Source organism: Triturus cristatus, chromosome 7 (genome assembly GCF_964204655.1).
Source record: "Triturus cristatus chromosome 7, aTriCri1.1, whole genome shotgun sequence".
NCBI lineage: Eukaryota > Metazoa > Chordata > Amphibia > Caudata > Salamandridae > Triturus > Triturus cristatus.
Genome location: NC_140590.1, coordinates 655,009,083 through 655,026,622, shown reverse-complemented (window position 1 = coordinate 655,026,622; position 17,540 = coordinate 655,009,083).

Genomic DNA, 17,540 nt, shown 5'->3' with positions numbered 1-17,540 from the left:
AAGTAACATGTGTGGCGACACAATGCATACCCAGAAGACATCAGATGATATTTGTTGGAGAGCAGAGGAATTATGAGTCACATAACAGATTTTTGGGAATTCATTCTAAATTTCCAGCCTCTGAAGCAAGCCATCTTAAAAGATAACTTGACTGGATATGTAGTTTATCAATTGTGATTACTATTCATACTATATTGGGGTTCAAATCCTTTTATCATCTCCTGGAGTAAGCCTTGATTGTTTGCTAATTAAAATTTTGAGCAACAAATTTAGAAAATGAGCTCTGGTATGCAAATGGAATGAAATTCTTAAGCTTTGATACACCAGTGGTACATATCAGTATCTACCAGTCCTATTGTCTAGTAAGTGCTAACTACCACAGGACGTGATCCAGTAGGTAAGTTTTAGCCATGGAACTAGGATATTTAATGTATAATCTCAGCTTTACCATTTCAACACTGTGCTCTATAGCCAAGGCGACTAGAATTATGCGATTGTGCGCTTGCGGTGTTTTTCGCATAGTTATAGATTTGCCGCGTTTGCCATACAGCTCATCATCTGCTGCATAATCTGCAGATTTTAACAAAAAAGTTCTGTTTCTAGCTTAAATGGTTTAAAAGGTATAAAATAAATACAGCAACCAGTGTTGCCGCACAGTAGAAGGTCCTTTGCAAAGCTTGATTGGTCACCTTTCTGTTGCCTATTGCTAAATGTGGGCGTTCAAGTGATATTAATTAGATGCAACCAATACCAGACAGTGTTAACAAGTGTAAAAATTACAAAATAATGAATTAATACTATCACAAAATGGGCTTCATTGCACCACATAATTTGCTTTTTCTTGTCACAAAATTTACTCAACCCTGCCATATAATTTGGCCCTCCCTGCCACATTATTCCAGGGGCCCTGTCTATAGCAGGGCAGGTCCCATAACAGAGTGACATTTCCCTGTGAAGGGCAGCCCCTTGCCATCAGAATCACTGGCACCCCAGTTGTGGTCTAGCTGAAAATGTGGAACCAGGAGACATGTTTTTAATGCCTTCCTCCCATTTGGCTAAATTGTGTTCTCTTGGCCAAACGCTTTTCTGCACTTATTTCTCTCCTTGCTTTTTCTCAAAATTGAAAGTATTTTGATTCCATGTAAAAACTGCTAGTAAACAAGCCTGTGATTACAAAAATGCACTGAATATTACATGGGAGTGGACAAGTGCCCAGTTACATGGTATATTCATCTGAATGCAAAACAGTGATAAATGTATAGCATTTGAATGAAGTAGCAGCTGCGGCTCCTCCGCTATGGCGGAGAAGCTACCTCCCACTGCTTTCTCGCAGTACGAGAAGCAAAACATAAAATGGTAATAACTTTTAGTTATTACCATTTTATGTTTGCTTTGCGGACGGGTGGGTCTGCTCTACTCTCCGAGCAGGGCCGGGGAGGAATGGTGTGCCTACTCCTGAATGCGCAAAGACTGTTTGGTCTGCTCTCTCGGGCCGCCCAAACCAGTCATGCACACTGTGCCATTCTCCATGCAGGCTGCGGTGCAGCCTGCATGGAGAACATACCCACCCCGCTGGCCCCTGGCTGAGCGCTGTGGTCCTGTCGGAGGCAGTAGAGCAGGAGCTGAGAAGACGTGGGACCTGATCTCAAGGTAAGTTTAATTTAATTTTTTTACCACTCCCGCATGACACCTCTCCCCCCCACGCCCTCACAACTGAGTAGCAGTGCACTGCTGTCTTATGTCTACAAATTTAACCAACTGGGTAAATAACACTCGCCCTGTGCCTCGTCCACTTATCTGACAATGGCAATGCGGCAGCACTTTGTAACAGGCTTTATGGAAGAAATAGACACCAAGGGCATACTCCAAGGACAGGTCCTGTGCATGGGTTTCATTCACTCATTCAAAGCTCTTTGCATTTCAACAGCTGGAGATCCCCCTCAAGCAGTTTTTGGAGGGATCCTTCTGTGCCTTAGCACCTTCCTCCCAACACCAACAAGCATCTTTTTCACAGCTCATCAAAAGCTAAAAGGGTGAAAGTTGCTGTCCTTTGAAAGGGTTAAAAGGGTGGGGCATCAAAATGCCAGGCAGTGGGTGTCCTGCAGTGCCTTTGTGTGGGCCGGAATAGATCCTTCATTGCAGGCAAAATTTGCTGAATGAGAATGGTTGGCCACCCCATCCAGGGCCTCTTACTTCAGGCCTCCCAGCTCCACACCATGAGTACAAGCCTGGGAGAGGCCGCTTCCTACCCTGAGCATCACAACTATGGTGTAGTGCAGAGATGCCCAAGGGAGGACCGCCTCATCCCCTGGGTCTCGCAGCACCACACCATAGCTGCGAGGACCAGGGCAGGAGGTTTCACTTGTGTAGGGCCCCATGTTGGTTGGCTGGGTGCGGGGTCCAGGGCAGCTACCCATGCTGCCCATGCCTCACCCCAGCCCTGACTCAAGTACCTGAGTCACAAAAGGAAAGGGCAAAATGACAGGAAACAAGATGACAACCATTTGACTATTGAGGACCTTTGTGACTTCTTAGCAAAGAATGGGAAGACACATTTAAATCTGGAATTGAAAGAGGTTCGCTGGGGAATATTGAAGGCCATAAGTACTTTAAGACAAGAGGCGATTATCCAAATGAGCCCATATGAATATCACACATACTCATATGTCATATGTTGGATCTATATCGTGTGGTCTTATCGTATATCTTTTTATATAAAATGTATACTCGTTTTTATAAAACTCGTGTGAAGTCTATTTGTGGTGTCATCATTGGGTTGCTGTGAGCGTGGTTGCAGATACCTTACACATTTGCCTTGAAGACAAGCCTGGCTGCTCGTGCCAAGCTACCAAGGGGGTGAGCGGGGGTTATCTTAGAAGGTGACCTTCCTTTCCCTGATGTGGAAATGCGGGTGCCTATTTGGCCTAAGGTACCTACCTCGGCCAACCAGGAATCCCGGGTCTAACACCCTCCACGTACCCAAACAAAACCTTCGCTCCACCAACCTCCTCCTCGCCAAAACCATGTGCATCCTTAGAGCCAGAACAGGGGGAAGATCCTTCTCCTACATCGCAGCCAAGACCCGACATCAGACGTGACCCCTCCCTGAACACCTTCAGGAAGGCTCTGAAGACCTGGCTCATCGACTGATACGGAACTGCTGACCCCTTCCCCCCCACACCCTCCCTGCACCTTGAGACCCTCACGGGTGAGTAGTGCGCTTATTGATTGATAGACACATGCATTCTATATGAATGCATGTGAAAACATTTTTTAAAGTACATGAAGGAGCAGGCAGCCAGTGGAAAGACACTGACCACAGAGACAATGCTCCACAGCACAAAGCCCCAGGAGGAAGCCGAGATGAGGAGGAGATACTGATCAATAAGAAGCAGGTAAACCAGAGTAATGTAGGAGCCAACCAATGGTAAGGAATGGTAAGGGCCTGGTTCTAAGCTTGTTTTAAGCTGTTTTTGTTCACAAGAGATTTCGCAAGCACAGCACAATTGCTGTGTAGGCAAAACCTAAAAAGAGGAGTGCTTTTTTGCTAGATATTTTCTTATGGAATCCAATTTCAGCTAGAAGGAGAGTATCACCTAGTCACTAACATAGACAAAGCAGTGGTGATTCTAGGTTCAGATGCAATTCCTGATGAGGAACTGCAGTATCCATCAGAACCAGAACCACCCACAAGCACTGACAAATGAATGATGGAAATCCAAGGAGTACAGATTGCGAAGGAGCATCAGGTGAAACAACAATCTAAAGATTAAGGCCCTCATTTATGAAAAGTGACGTATCGCTGTGAGAAATTAGCGATGTGTCACTTTTCATTGAGCCCTCCTTGCTTCACCAATGATGCGTCATATTTACTGTATGCCGCATCATGTTGCAAGGAGTTACAGATACGTCAGTATTTCTGACATATCTGTGGGCGCAAAAATGACGCATTGCTAGAGTGTGTCACAAAGTGACGCAACTCCAGCAATGGGTCATTACACATGGGCAAGTCCCATGTTTAATATGCCTGTGTCAGTCTTACGCCTGGCCATGTGGCAGGCGTAAGAAATTGACGCATTTTCGTCCTAGAACTGGCGTAGTGAAATTTCATAGATTTCACTGCGTCACTTCTATGACCCCTTCTTGCATCGGAACACCCCCCCGCAGACATTATACCTGGGCAGGTATAATGTGTCGCAGAGCTTTACAAAGTGACACATCTACCTAGATGTATCACTTTGTAAACAAGGTGCATTTTTTACACCGCTGGTGCGTCACAAAAAGTGGTGCACCGGCGGCACAAAATTGATGCAAGGGCCCATAAATAAGCCCCCAAAAGGCTGGGACGATAGCCCACACTTCTGAAATCAGGAGTGGAAGATTTATCGAAGGGCATGGAGTAAGACTCCAGCCGTAAAAACTAGTTACATCACACAATTAATGAAGCCTACAAGAAATGATAAATATCTGCCCCTGCCACTGAGGTGACTTTCTTTGAGGAAGATTGGGCTTAGCGGAAAAGAACTAGGAAATCACAGGTACAGTCTGTGGGTGATGGGTCCCAAAGTTGGACCTAGTCTTATTACTTTTGTTTCATTGCTTATCATGTGTTAATTGTTGTTACTGGTGAGGAAGGGAAAGCGACACCATTTAAAAAAGAAATCTCAATTTGGGTGGCAGGCCAAGAGGGCAGGATAATAATAAAATTAGAGAGTTCATCAGACACGATTCAACGCATTATCATTAAATGCCTGAGGATATATCTCCCCACTCAAGAGTGTAGTCCAGAATACAAAGCAGACATATTTCTACAAGAAACACTTTTGACAAAGGGAAACTCGCAGAGGTTTAAATTAAAATACTATATTCACACAGGTCAACCCCCAGGTGACAAAATATTATTGGAGTAGAGGTCCTGTTTTGCATGACAAATGTGATGTGTGGCTATATTAGAATCTTAATAGACTAGCAGTGTAGGTACACAATTATTAAATGCAGTTGGGGACTTAAATTTTCACTGTAGCTTCACTCTCTGCCCCCAAGGACAGGGTAGATTCCTCCCAGATTTTGTGAGGAAATTAAGGTTTCGCCAACGGTGAGGTGATAGATTATTGGAAACTGGGACAGGTCTGGATGTAGTACAACACCTAGTGAAATGTCTCTTGATACAAAACATAACCTACAAGATTTTGGGCTGACTGACCTTTGGCAAACCCTGCATTTGGAATGGGATGGTTTTGGCAGCGGACACTTACCTCAGAGCTAGATTTATGGGTAACATGAACTTCTTGTATAGATTTAACTTGAGAAGGGGCACAATGCAGGGATACCCAATGCCTGCTTTTCTTTTCTCCCGGGTAATAGAACTCTAGCCACTGGTTGTGCGGCAATGTCCAGATTAATAGGGAAAGAAATTCAGAGAGGTGGAGCATAAAATAAACTCTTCATGGATGATGACTTGCTCTACCTGAAGGACCTTACTTTAATTAACCTCCCAGAATGGTTTGGGAATCCCTCGAGATATCAAATAAACATAGAACAATCATAACTATTGTTGTTGCGAATGAAAAGGACTGAATGTGACGTATTAGGGACAGAACCCCACTTCAGATCAAAGAACACTCTGTGAAATAACTTGTGGTGCACATAACAAAGCAGGTCTCAGACCTCTTTGGAACTAATATAATACATTGATTGGCAGGATAAAAACTCTCCCCATTGGCATGGAATGCATAAGATGGCAGCCGATCATCATAGCCTGATTCTGCAGGCACCGCCGTGGACCCGGAGGCCCTGTCCGAGACGAGGCCACCCCTCCACAGCCGCCTACAACTGATGGTGCCTTTGCGGCCCGCTCACACTGCTGCGGGAACCATGCCTGGACCACCGTGTGAGTGTCGGTTTCCACATTGTTCTGCTACAACCCTGAAGGCCTGCACCTCTCCCTGCCGTGAACCCTCACTGCCTGCTGAGCCCACCCCAGCGGCTGCGGCCCCAGGACCAACTTGCCCGGTGAGTGCGCCTACAGCGGAGGCCTCGATCCGTCTCGCCCAGCGCCTATCCTCTAACCGCCGCCGCCACTCACCCGGTCTGCCCCGTTCGCCCTGACGGGCCTCCACAGTGGCGTCCCTGGCCTCCGCGGCCTATGCCTCACTCATCACAACTGCTTGTGGCTGCCTCGCTGCAATACCGCTCTGTGGCCTTCGCCTCTACGCCACACCGGGAGCCTGCTGCAACTGACTCGAACTGCTCCCTGGGGGACTGGCACACTTGCTGACTTTGAAACGCCGCCATCAATTAGGTCCCCCGCCTATCTTGGGACATGGAGAGCTCTCCGCGTGTGAGGCCATGCCGCTCTCCACCACACCGCAGCCTGTCGGCCCTCCGTGGAACCCGGCACGTTGGCCCTCCATGCTCCTTTACCCAACCAGGCCTACCTTACACTGCTTCCTCACCTCTGAGGCCTACTGGCGCTGCTTGCCTTCCACCTTTCTACTCCGGCGTCCCCGGACTTATCCTTCGTTGCTGCACGAGGCCGCTCCTCCGACCTCTGGCTTCTACCGGCGCGCCTTACCAGCTGCCTGCCTGCACCAACTGGCGTGCACTGGAGGGCCTGCCAAAAGTCACTGTGAGCTGCGCAGCCCGCCATTTTCACCTGGAGTCCCTGACTGCGCCGTCTGCCGTCTGTGGCTGCTGCGTTCCGCCTGGGGAGTGTGGTTGATCAACCGGCTGAGAGCTCACTGCTACCCACAGTGCTGGACACCTTGACCTTCCACGCAGGACCCACTCCTGGCCTCCCAAGTCTGCTGAAAACCGCCTCATAAACCTTGCTGCGAGGCCTCACACGAGGGGACCCACACTGTTGACCCTCTTGCTGCGGCAGCCCCAGGTGCTTCACACGGGGGGGCCTCCCTGGCAAATCAGTCTCTCAAACGCCGCCATGGGAAAAACTGACAGAAAGCAGCCCAAACTTATCTTTGAGGTCCGCAAGTCCACAAGAATGCAGACTGACACAGACAGCGAGCAAGCCAGAGTCCCTGCTATGGACCAACCTACATCCACGGAGGACCTGAAATAACTCCTCCTCGTGATACAATTCAGCCTGTCCTCCATAGAGACCAAAATGGACACTATGAACTCTCGTATGGACAATCTCACTCACAAAAGCGAGTGGCATGAGGAACGGATCAAGGAAACGGAGCGCCGCATCTCCGATCTAGAAGATACCTCTGCCAAGACCGCAATAAAACACTGGGCATGGAGAAACTCTTAAAAGTCATAGCTGCTAAGAACGAGGACTTAGAATCTCGCTCGAGACGCAATAACCTACGGATCCTAGGGATGCCGGAGTCAACTGCCACAGGCAAAATGGAAGACTACGGAAGGGAGGCCTTCTCGGCTGTACTCATCATTGAGAGAGTGCACTGATCACTGGCCCTCGCTCTGCGCCCCTCCTCGCCCCATCATTGTGAGGGTACTCAACTGCAGGGATCAGGATGTTGCGCTGTGGCTTGCCAGGGAGCGTGGCCGACTAGTTTTTGAAGGCTTGGAGGTTTCGCTGTACCCCGACTTCACAATGGCCGTCCAGGAGGCGCGCTGGAAGTTCCTGCCAGCAAAGAAAAAACTTCAACAAATGAACATTGCCTACGCTATGCTCTTTCCCGCACGCCTTAAAGTCACTTACCAAGGGAGGCAACATTTCTTTACTAATCCCCAACATGTTCAGGACTTTATAAAATCCTTACCTAAACAACCCATGGATCAGGCGTCTCTTTCCCAACACTCCGCCGACACCTGCGGTACATCAGATGTAGAATGATGATCACACGTTTTCCTTGAGGACCCTGATGCAGTGTTCATTCGGTAATTGTCACCTACCTGAGAGATCCACGGATCGTGCCTCCGCTTCCACTTGTCCCACCGTATCTGGCGGCGCATCAGGAGTAGACTGATGATGATACCTCTCTCAGGGGTCCATGATGCGGCCTCTACTTGGTAAATGTAAACGCCACTGATTCCCTCAGCTTATCGCTTGAAATGCAATGCCTTTTCCTCGTAGACTGCTGCTTAGCCCCCTGCTGGGCCTTTCCCGCGGATGTCATCGCCATCTCCCTACCCGAGATCATCGCCGCAGAACTCTGGGCAAGATGAGACTTTTCACTATTCTCCCGTGAGCACACTCGCCGTTGCGAGGTGTCTCTGGTTTGCCCTCTGGCCGCTATCCGCTTATGGAACCCCTATACTGCTTTGGTTTGGCATGTTCACAGCCCGGCATCCACCCTTCCCCATTGGGAGCGTGGAGCATAAGGCATTGAGGATGGGAGGGAGGGAAACACATCACGGCAGGTTTGGGCTGATGATGTGGGTGGGGGAAGGGGGAAGGGGGAAGTTCTGTTTACTGCCACTTATCGTTGACTTGACATGCATAGGCACAACCTGCACAGCTGACCTGCCCAACGTGTTTCTCACGTCCACTACAACACTCCCGGCATGTGACCATGGGGACCCGACCTAGCCCCCCCCATGACAACCTCTTGACATGGAAAGTGAGGGGTCTGGGAGACCCCCACAAGCGCCGGCACATCCTCTCTTACCTGGACCGACATAATATACACTTCGCTATGCTTCAGGAGACACACCTAGGCCCCACCGTCCCAGCTTCATTCGGATCCCGTTGGACAGCCTACCGGTGTTTTTCCTCATACTCCATCTGTGCACGTGGCACGGTTATTTTAATTAAGCGCACGCTCCTCTATACCCCCATTGGATCCTACGCTGACCCGCAGGGGCGATACAGTATTCTATGGAGAAGACTGGCTGCTCAATCCATAACGCTTGTCTCCTGTTATGGCCCAAACACTGACGATCCCGAATTCTTCCGGGTCCTTTGGGGCAGGATCCTGGACACTGGTTCAACGCACATGGTGGGGGGGGAAGATTTTAATGCCACCCTCGATCCATTGCTAGACCGCTCACACCCACAACCCCACCACTACTCCAACGCTCATCATGACTTCAACCACATCATCAAGGACCATGGCCTGGTCGACGCCTGGTGCAGCTTACACCTACACGTTAGAGAGGGTTCCTGCTTTTCCACTGCCCACTCCTCCTGGTTGCGGATAGACAGCTGGCTTATCTCTAGAGGGTTGACCCCTTGGCTGTCCGGTCTTCCCACCTCCCACGCACCTACTCTGATCACTCACCGGTGCTCCTCACAACCCCTCATGAAGAATCACCATACCTATCCTGGCGTTTACCCACGCATGCCCTGTTGGACCCTGTATTTAAAGCCGAATTTGAGCAGGAAATTGCCGACTTCTTTTCTTGCAATGAACACTCAGTCACACAGTACTCCACTGTATGGGAGGCTTTCAAAGTCACCATACACGGAATTTGCATCGCCAAAAGCAGAGGGATCCTGCGGGACATTCGCTCCACACTCCACAAGCTGGAGAAAGAACTTAAACACACTGAAGCACAGATGCAATCCGCACCCACCCCAGAAACAAACGCGCCTGAGGGAACTACTCACTGAATATCAGGAGACGGCTGATAGGGAATGCAGGTTCAGAGGGAAATATCACCAGGCCCACCGCTATGGAGAGGGCGAGAGACCAGGCAAAGTGCTAGCAGCCCTTATTCGCCCCCCTAGATTCTCCAACACTGTCCTAGAAATCACTGATGAGGATGGTTACCTGAACAGCAACACTTCCGACATAGCTGCCACCTTTAAACGCTTTTACAAAGCCCTGTACACCTCACACAGTACACAACCTGTCGATTTCACCCCTTTCTTCGAGGACACTGCAATTGCCTGGCTTGGGGACACCCAACGAGAATTTCTTCTTGCACATCATGAAGATGACGAGATCGTCACCACGATAATGCAACTGCAGTCTGGCAAGGCCCCTGGCCCTGACGGCCTCCTGGCTGAATTTTATAAAACCTTCCGCAATATACTCATCCCCGTTCTCCGAAAGGTCTTTGAGGAGGCTGGTGAAACGGGCATACTTCCCCAGACAATGCGAGAGGCACTTATAATATCCTTACCGAAGCCTGGGAAACCGGCTGCACAATGCGATTCATATAGGCCCCTCTCCCCCATAAACGTGGATGCTAAAAACTTAGCAAAACTGATCGTGAACCGTATTAGCCCCCTCATGACCGCCCTTTTCCTCCCTGACCAGTCGGGATTTGTGCCCAGCAGGGGTACCTCTCACAAACTACGCACCCTGTTCGCTGTCCTGCAAGACATCGACCCTGAAACAAATGCGGTGGCGGTTTTCCTTGACGCCACCAAAGCATTTGATTCCCTAGAATGGGACTATCTAGCATTTTTGCTCCAGCGCATGGGCTTTCCCGCTCAGTTTTTGGTGTGGATTAATTTGCTATACACAGGCCTAAGTGCTTGCGTATTGGTTAATGGCACCAGATCCTCCACCTTCACAATAGCTAGAGGCACAAGGCAGGGGTGCCCCCTATCCCCCCTCCTCTTTGCCCTAGCAATTAAGCTCCTGACAGCCAAGATCCGCCAACACTACCGAGACTATGCCCTCATATACCCCGAAAGGCAAATAATAATTTTCCTATACGCCGCCGACCTCACTCTATACCTTTGCAATCCAGAAGACAGTCTCAACCCCATCTTAAAGCTGCTCATTCTCTGGGGACACCTCTCTAGGGTCAACATAAACTGGGGGAAATCCCAGATTTCCCCCCTCACCAATGCCACTACACGTTTCACACCAGACTACCCTCTCACGTGGTGCGAGGACAGAATCACATATCTGGGAATAGCAATCACTCGAAATCGGAACGACTTGATGGCGGCCAACTACGGGCACACACTAGACCTCTTTACTGACAAAATAGCCAGGTGGATTGCCATGCCAATCTCACTGGCCGGGAGAGCCTCCCTCATCAAGATGGTAATCCTGCCTAAATTGCTCTATCTTTTCATTAATATCCCTTATGCCCCCAGCAGACATTTCTTTAAAGCTCTAAGAAACTCAACTCATCCGTCTTATGTGGGGAGGGAAACAGGCTAGATTGCGCTGGGACACTCTCACTCGGCCCTTTAGTGCTGGGGGTTTCGAGATTACAGACCTTGAACTGTATTTCAGCTGTGCTCAAGCCCACTACGCAGCTTATTGGATGAACCCCTCCTTATATGCCTCACCTAGCCATTGAAGATGGGTATATGACCCGACCCCCTGCTCCGCTTATCTTAGCGCACCTACCATCCCGAGACGCCTTGCCTCTACCACAGTAGACTGCACCACCAGCGCTTGGAGGGACCTAGCCTGTCGCCTCCATCCAACCACACTATACTCCCCCTTGTTACCACTCCAAGGCAGGCTTGACCTCCCAGTCACGCAAGAAGGAGGCTGCCGTCAGCTCCCCCGAAAGCTTTCCATCCAGACCTGGGGTAAGCTCTATGTTACCGGCAAATTCTGTACCAGTGGAGAGTTCTTTGGTGCTACCCTACCTTCCGCCCTGGAACGCTTTTTCTACATCAGACTGAGACAGAACGTTAAGGCCCTCACACCATGCTTCCACAGGAGCCCTCCACCATGACTCCACTACATGCCCTCCTGCAGCAAACTACCCCCACACATGTCATCGCTGCTGTACCGCACTACCCAAAAAGACTGCACATACGACCCCCCCTTCGGCCAGGTGCCGTGGGAGGAAGAACTCAACTCCCCCTTTACTGACGAGAGGTGGTCCTTCTGCTGCCAACAGACCGGGAAAATATCCGCCAGCAGCAGTCTACGCTTTATTCACTATAAATACATACACCGTCTCTATTATACTCCCATGCGCCTGATGCGCCTTCACCTAAATGACACCGACCGCTGTGACCGGTGTGGGAGTGAAGGAGCGGATCTTAGACACCTAGCTTGGGATTGTCCTCCTATCTGACGTTATTGGTCGGAGGTGTTGGTGGCGCTTGACCAAATGACCGGACTGCACGTTCCAGACGACCCCTTGATTACACTCCTCGGATATACCGAAACATTGACCGCTTCAATGCGGAAATACATCTCCCTGGCACTCTTGCTAGCTAAGAGACCTTAGATGGGGCAGAGGGAGGGCGCCCAAATTCAAAGACTGGCTGAATGACCTTATATATTGCCAAGACCAATTGCACATTCATGCCAAGCTCCTACCGCCCTCCTCCCGCCCACGTGACATATGGGCTCCCCTCCAGTCATACCTTCTGGAGCAAGCTGCCACCGATGACGCAGATATATGGCCTCGACCGGATGGTTGACAGGGATCATGCATGAGATAAGTGAGGACCCATAAGGCACCTAATTATGTCTGGAGGGCAACACTCGGGATGGACGTGGGCGTGGGGATCTGGTCGGGTAACATGAAGGGCTAATGTTGTTTTCATGCTACATGAGAAATTAACCTGCATTGTAATCATTGTTAAGTGGTAATGTTGTCTTTTAAGGATTGTATTCTATGGTACAAACTCAATAAAGAAATTTAAAAAAACTATAATAATAATTTATAGCCTCTTTGTGTGGCAGGATGTCCAGCAAAAATCATGCAGAATGTGCTCTGGCACCCAGGGATAAGGGAGGGTTGAGCTTCCCAGACATCAGAATTTACTATAGAGCAACACAATTAAGAATCCTGTGTTACAATCCCATGAGGGTATCCAGCTGCCATTGGGTGCACAGTGTACAGTGCCGTGGCAGGTATGACACTACGGGACAACTTCTCAAATCAGCAAAACCACAGAGGTTATAGAGAAACCAAATTATTAGCATGACACCAGATATTTGGGACTTCAGAGTTGCTTGCAAAACTGACAACTTTTCCCTTTCTAGGGACACCCATTCTCTGCAATGTAGATGATAGTGAACACGATAGACTGGAAGCAGATAAGGTGATTAAATGCATTGACAGCTCAGAGTTGTTAGCACAAATGTGATTGCCACCAAAGGAAAGGGTGCAGGCATTCAACTTTGTGTAGACCATAAAGACCTCAACTCAAACAGGTGTGTACACAGATATCTCTTGTCAAGGATTAATGTGATACTAGGAATATTAGGAGAGGGGCAAATGTTTCAGTGTTTTTGTTTATAATAAGTGTTGCTTTACATTCTAAGTCTAAAACTTTACATTATTCATCACCCCATTTGGGGCATATAGATTGTATCACATGTCATTTGGGTTAGCATCTGCAGAAGCCTTATTTCAAAGAATTATGCAGCACATATTAGATGGCCCCCAGAATGTTGTGTGCTTTCAAGACAAGATAGTGATTTTTGGTTCGCTAAAAAATAGACAAATGTAAAATCAGCTTGGGTTCTGGGGGTTATTTAGGCCACACGATTTCCAGTGACGGCATAAACCTAAATATAGTTTAATTTATGCAGTAAAAAACACACAACCTCCCATGGACAAGCATGAACTCGGGTTACTTTTGGGTTTGGCAGAGTTTATGTCAAAATATTTTTTTAAACTTTGCATAACTGGTTCATCCTCTTAGGTATTTCTTTAAAAAGGTATACCATTTGAGTACAAGTTAAAGTGTGGGATTGCTTTCAAATGTGTGAAAACAGCTATCATCAGTGCCCTCACTTTAGTAAACAATGATGTAAAGATTAAAGCAATTCCATTAAGAAATGAAAGCAAGTAGAGTGAATGGAAAAAATTATAGCATTTGCTTCTCGATATCTTAAAGGATCTATCTGCATGTAATTATTCAACAATAGGAAAAGAAGCACTGGCTTGTTTTTGGGTTGTTTATCATTTCAAATGTAACCTTTGGGGCATTCCCTTTAGACTAAGAACAGATCACAAACCATTAGTATCCGCGTTTTCCACCAATAGTTTTGAAAGGGCCACTCCCCCATTGTTAGCTGGGTACTGTGTCTGATTGATTGTAACTACAAAATGGAATATGCACCTGGCTCTCTGAACGTCGCATCAGATTGTCTTTACCACTTGCCAGTAAAAAACTATTTGAACGTAGCGGCTAAGATTGAAGAATCTGCGATGAATGTGAGTATTTCAGCCATTTAAAAAAATTATTGGGAAGATTGTATGGGAAAGATATTTCCCTTAAATTTGTAAGAGATAGGTCCTGACTGGTTGACCTCATGACAGAAAGTTACCTGATAACGCCCAACCTTACTGGAATGTGAGAAACAAACTCACGATTGATGAAAATATAATAATAAAATTCCTCTTTGACTGTGGAGAGGCAAATTGGAATTGAATGGAATTAAGTGAAATGTCAGAGGTTAATAGGCTACATGACTCATTAACCTCCAATAGCGTTCTGAGCAGTTTCCTCTTCAATTGTTACTGAAATTGAACCGAACTACAACGTTTAGATCACCTGCCCTTAACAGGAACGACTACTGAGCTCCGTCCTTATTATCTGAACATAATATAGACAGGAATGATCATACAGCCTTTAAATATGAATTTAAAACAGAACTTGCCAGTCAGTGAACACAGACTCAACAAAGGGAAAATAAACCACCCAACAACTCATCCGGATGTAAGCTCACACTACATATACCATCATGCAACACGAGTCCAATGCAGCGCTCCATTTATTTAGTTTGCATTCACAGCATCCCGCAGGGCCCGCAACAGCATCCCACCAGAGGAGCGAACGGATCGCGTCACGGCGGCCACAACAAACATGCAATTGAAGTAAGTAGTTGGTTTTTTAGAACCATCTCGCCCTGGGGAGCGCTTTCATCTATGTCCACGGTTTGAGAAATCAGTTCCCAAGTAGCACGCCATAACGAAACAGCCACCCATCACTGTTTATCGTTTTTCTGAAACAGACCGCACTTGCAACACGCCCTTCTCTAAGTTTGGACCCGAGAGCAACTTGTTTCATTGTATCTAGAGGACACGGCCCGCTCATTATAAATCAATGCCTTTCCAATACGAATTCAATTATTAATATGACAGTCATGGTAATGGTTTGAATATAGATATACGAATTGACGATTTTGCGGTCAGATATCTATTTAAGTTAACAAAGAGGCTGTAAGACTATTCTGTGGTTGTAATATATATTTCAAGCTTATCTTCACAGAGATAAAACTGGCATAATGAACAGCCTGATTGGGGTCTATTCCAACACGACAAGAAGCATCAAGTCACTAAACAGATACATAACAACCTCGAGATAGAAAAGCATAAATATCAAACATTAAACCTTATATATTATTTTTCCAGATAACATAACCAGTCAAAGTCCTGGGGAGAACCTGGTTACTCAAAGGAGGCTCGAAAGGCGTCAACAAAATCCCTTGGGGAACAGCCTGCATAAATAGAACACTTTGGTAGGCATTTCTGCACACATGGATTATCCTACTCAAAACTAAGTCAATGCAGCAGCCCCAGTGCTTAATTTGTAAAAAATTAAGTACAGGGGCTCAAATTTTTATAGGAGGCCACGCACACTACCCCAAGCTCCACCCACATCCTCAACTGGCTCTTCCCCCCTTACTCTAGTGGTGAGATATGAAGGGTGGGTGGGTGGAAGAAGAGGGAGCAGAATGGTAGTGGATACTGTGATTGTTTGCTTGGGGGAGTTCATAAATTAAGGGTGATTAAGGGTGGGAGCATAGGTTGTTGAGAGTATTAGTGAGGAGGGGATTGTTTTTATTGTATTTCTGAAAGCTAGCTGCATTCCTCTCCTAATAAATCGATACCAAAGGGGATGATGGACGGAGCGTTTGAGCAAATCAAACACTCACCCCCAGTCAACTGATCTGGGTTTAATCCATCATCATTCTTTAGCTCACTCCACCACCCCAGTTCAGACATGGCCATATGCAAATCAATCTGACCCTGTGTCTCATGGGAACAGTCCAGCCCGAACTGCCAAGCCATGTCTTCCCTGGACCGGAAACAAGCATCCTGGGACCGATTTCTGGCTAATCAGCCGTCATCAGCCAGGCCTTTGGTATTGCTTTGTTCGCCCTAAGTTGGCAGGGTAAGCCCAGACGTGGGTCCCTTGCTCACTTTGCCACTGGATTCAAGCTAGCCTGGCTGATGACGGCTGAAATGCCAGAAACCGGTCCCAGGATGCTTGTTTTCGGTCCAGGGAAGACATGGCTTGGCAGTTCGGGCTGGACTGTTCCCATGAGGCACAGGGTCAGACTGATTTGCATATGGCCATGTCTGAACAGGGGTGGTGGAGTGAGCTAAACAATGATGATGGATTAAACCCAGATCAGTTGACTGGGGGTGAGTGTTTGATTTGCTCAAGCGCTCCGTCCATCATCCCCTTTGGTATCTCCTAATAAATCAGCAATTTTCTCTCTAATGGGTGTCCTGCTTCTTTCTGCACCATCTTGCTGTCAGAGTCGGTATGTGCATTATGTGTGCAGTATGGCTATGGCGATATTTTTATTTTGAATTCACTATTTTCCACCACATCCTGGGACTAACAGTATTATATTTTAAAGCATAATGCCGAGTGTGATTGCTCAGCCTGCTCTGTGTGGAAAATCTGAGCTCTCTCTGCTGGGGCTAGCACTAAATGATTAATGATTTTCCTCTCAGACGATAGTGGTTTGCCACAAAGGCATCACCACCACAACATGTGACATTTAGGCACAAAGCACAATATGAGAGTCTGCACAGTGCGGGGCCTCTGTGGTCTTGGGACATCCAGCAAATAAATACAGACAAACGTGGCCAGCAGCAGGAAAAGTTAGCTAAATTTCGCCACCTGGATGGCTCTCCCTGATCTCATGGATGTTCAGAGTGTTCATATTTTGGAATAACGTGTTCAAAAAGGAAGAACGTGGAAGGGATTAAAGCAATGTCTGCTCTGCATGTCCAGAAAGCATGCTTCCGATACATTCTCTGATCTTTGATCAGAATTCAGTCTGTCTACAGGAAGCCCAAGAAAGAGCAGCAAAAGTTATGGTGGTACAAGTGTATACTTAAATTAAATGTATCCGGTAATGTTTTTGCAGATAGGGTTCATAAACATTAGTTCAGATAGCTCAGCCTTTCATCCATCTGAACACAACCAACCCTGACATTTTTTATGCACAGTGAAATAATTCTACATAGTCCGTTGATAGTGACATCTATCAAAACAGTTGACAACTTAGCAGACTTGCACTTAAAATAAATTTATAGGACATGGGCCCCAACTTCTACTTAGATGATGAAATGACATCATGCGGCCTCCGTTGGGTGTTCACTTTAAACCAAACCTTGCTAAACATAGGAGGCAGAAGTAGGAGCAGCAATGTTTAAGTGATCTGCATCGTAGAGTTGAAGGGTCGTATTAGATCAACTTGAACAAGGCAGCACCATTGTGTGCTTGAGCTAAGGGAATGCCTCAGTACTGAACCACCTGCATGCACAACCACAAGGCTTGATGTCGTGGAATGGAAATAAACTTAAAACTGGTGCATTCCCACATACTGCACATCGGAAGAAGTTAAACAAGAATTATAAAGACCTAAATATATCCGGATTTCAAAAGAGATTATGAAAGTGAAACGCACGGAAAAACAGCATAT